Genomic DNA, 3,721 nt, shown 5'->3' with positions numbered 1-3,721 from the left:
ATAAATAAAGCACAACTGGTCACAATGCTCCAGGATAGGGCGTTCACCTGGTATATTAAATTCTTCCAACATAGACCTGGCACAGAATTAGCAGAAATTCAGTAAGTGTTGAACAATGAGTTTAAGAAGCCTAAGTCTCAGGCGCAGTCTGTAACAAAGTTTAAGCAAATTCAACAAAAGGTAAATGAGTCCTCGTGGGATTTCAATCAAAGGCTAAAATTCCTGATCTGGAAGACTAATATGAGCATCACGGATGATTAACATAGAGACTGGTACATTGCTTTGTTGTTGCCTCATCTAAGATTACCATTATCACAATAGAAGATAGGAACACAAGTAGAGGTTGTGAAGATCATGATGAGGTTGGAAGCCTCACCGATATAGGATACGAATGTTGGAGGACAACAAATTCAGTCACAGTTGGCAAGTTTGCACATGGATTTGCAAAGTTTGAAGACATGGAAGGATGCTCAAACTAAGGTGTGCGCAGAATTCTGGTGTATAAAATGTTATGACAAGGGACATGATAAGGATCACTGCCGTGTTTATCATAATTATTTGACTGTAGGAGGTCTTGTTCCTTTTAAACTTGAGAATATTGTGGGACCAAGCGAGGGAGTACCATTGTGGTGTGCTATCTACGAGATCACTGGAAAGCATGCAACAGATAATTATCACCTTTTGCAAAAGTTTGTTTAGACACCACCACAATTGTTTTTTTCTTTTTGTAAATTGGTTGGACATGATGAGCGAAACTACTGAAGCTATGAGTTAATGATGGAATGGACTCCTACGTATCAAATGCAAGCCGAAAATCAACCTTAGGATTAGGGCATGGGTGCAACACATGGAGGATTTCAATGTCGCGCAAGAGGAAGAGGAGGAGGGTTGGCAGGGTCGCAGATAAGCTATTTGTTATAATTGTGGTGAAGTTTCACATTTTACACATGACTGTCAGAACCCAACGCATCCATCTTGTCAATATGGCAGACAGTTCCATCATGTGATAGAAGATTGCCCAGTGTTGATTCCCAAGATGTAGGAAGAAAAGAAGCAATTGCCGATGTACAATATCCAAATGATGAGGGAGGAGCCTCATGAAGAATATCACAATATTAATATTGTAACATGCAGTGGTATGGCCACAGGAGAAGATCAAAGAAAGCAACCAGAAACCGAAGGATGAGTGCACAAGCCTATTGAAAAGGAAGTCGGTTTTGAACTCAACTGGGCTAAAGAAACTTTTATGGAGGAAAGAAGAAATTTGTTGAATCTTCTACGTCAAGGAGTCAAGAGAAATCAACTTGAAATATTGAAGTGCACGACGTGGATCCCTTGCTATTAGTCACTTTTCTGAAAACTTGTATGAAGTTGTTAAGAGATAAGAAGGCAATGGAAGGGTTCCAGGAGCTAATCGATAATTGTACGGGAAAAATTAAGATTCCTTCATAATAGCGCATTGTGAGGAAACTGGGTAAACATAAGAAGTGAACAGGGCATGAGATGAGGATGACTGTGCAGATTGGAGAATATGAAATGGATCAAGTCATCCTTGATTTGGGTTCTGATGTGAACATACTACCTAACCAGACATAGCAAAGGATGGGGAGATCTGCACTACAATGGTCTCCTATATAGCTACGCATGGTGAGTTAGCAAAATACCATTCCTATGGGGCGCGTGTATGGGGTAACAATAGACATTGAAGGAGCAAGTTGTCTCGCCAATTTTGAAGTAATTGAAATAGTGGATAACAACAATGCTTGCCCTACACTGCTAGGAATTGATTGGGCCTTTGACATGGATGCAATAATTAATTTGAAGAAGTGAAGAATGAAATTTGAAAATAAGGCACTGCTAGTTATTGTACCACTAGATCCTATTGAAGGAGCGTGGTACACTAAAATGGTCCGCGACTATGTGGAGGAAGATGACCTAGATCAAATATACAAGATTATTTCGTGCGACGAAGATTGGATCAATTCCACTACAGATGGGTGGATCACGTGGGATAAAGACAACTCGTGTACCTCAGATTCATATGAAGAGCTCAAACACTGGTAGAATAGATTGCATGAAGTGTCTATTCTATGTTACAATATGATGCTAAAATCACTGCGGTGTGTATCTACCGAGGTAAGGAATCTCCAGCATTATGATGGCTTAAATGATGTTAATTTACTTTTGGATTAGTTTGAAAGGGATGTGCCCGAAGAGCATCGTTTCCAGGTGCTCGAGGTGGCTCTGTGTGCTATGCCTACCCGTTGGTGGGGTACGCATAAGGATAACTTCGTTGACTTGAAGGAATATAAGCGAATGATGAAGCTAAGGTTTTGATATGATAATACCCGTATGATTGAAAAATACAGTGGAAAGGATGATTTGCACGAGCACTTAGCATGGTGGACTAAAGCATGGGGTGAAGAGCCACATGAGGAATGGGTGCATATGTTCTATCACACCTTAGATACTTTTCCAATTAATTGGTACCTGGAAACAGAGCTATGCCATGGGACAACCGAATTGGATACCTTGAGGGAATGTTTCTTGTTAACTCTCAACTTTAAGGATGGGTTTGAGTGCATTGTTGAAGCGCTCTAGGAAATTAAGACCACTATCTTTAGAATGCCTAAAGAGAGGGTAGAATGGTTCAATCGAACTAGAGTACCTAGTTGCGCCATGCACTAGAGTGCTATAATGTGACTACAGAAGAAGAAGAAGAAATACAAAAAATCAACATTACGGAGATGGAAGGACAATGCAAGGTTGAAGGTCCTAAAGCAGTGAACCCTGATATATCAGAACCTTTTAAGACCAAGCAAGTAAACATTGGGTCCGAAGCGCAGCCTGAGTTTACAAAGATAGGCGACTAATGGGATGAAGATATAGTTGATAAAGTTGCGGAGCTGCTGCGTGAGTACCAGGGCTTGTTTCCCACCAAGTTCTCAGACCTAAAAGGAAGAGTAGGGGATCTGGGAGTGATGAATATTACCTCAAAATTCCGATGTGAAGCCCGTAAAATAGAGACCCTACTACCTAAATCTAAAGTATGAGGAGAAGGTGAACAAAGAGCTAGAGAAAATGCTAGAGGCTAGAATCATTGAGCCAGTAAAATAGTCTGATTAGTTAAGACATATGATTGTCCAAGAAAAGAAGCACCAAGGTGAAATTAGGATATCCATGGATCTAATAAATCTTAACGATGGATGCGTTCATGACCCATTTCCAACCCGTCTACAAATGAAGTTTTGGAGAATGTTGGAGGACAAGAAGCTTATTCATTCATTGATGGGTTATCAAGGTACAATGAGATTAAGATTGTGCTAGAGGATCGCAGGGAGACACCCTTAGTGACAAAGTGGGGATGCTTCTAGTACGCAATTGATGAGCCTCATCATTGGGTAATTATATGGGCCTTAATTCACCTCATAGCTAGTCAAATCAACTCTTCTCACAATTTATTACATGTTTTGATTATATTGTGATTAATGAGATGAGTTAAAGTGAGATATTAGGCCTAGTGGACTAATATGCATTGAATGCAGGTTTGGAAGATAAAATCAATGAATAATGGCAAGACTAAGGTTTGAAATTTGAATGGGATAAGGGAGAGAGATTGTAGGAGGTAACTCCTCCTCATTTACTCCTCCCCCATTCGAATACTCCTCCATTAATCACACCAGCTCGGAGTGCAATCAGCCAAGTCATGAAGATCAAAAGG

The sequence above is a fragment of the Pinus tabuliformis genome, chromosome 7 (genome assembly GCF_031772625.1).
Source record: "Pinus tabuliformis cultivar Carrire ecotype Pingquan chromosome 7, CPIR1, whole genome shotgun sequence".
Taxonomy (NCBI): domain Eukaryota; kingdom Viridiplantae; phylum Streptophyta; class Pinopsida; order Pinales; family Pinaceae; genus Pinus; species Pinus tabuliformis.
Note: the sequence above shows the minus strand (reverse complement) of the source record.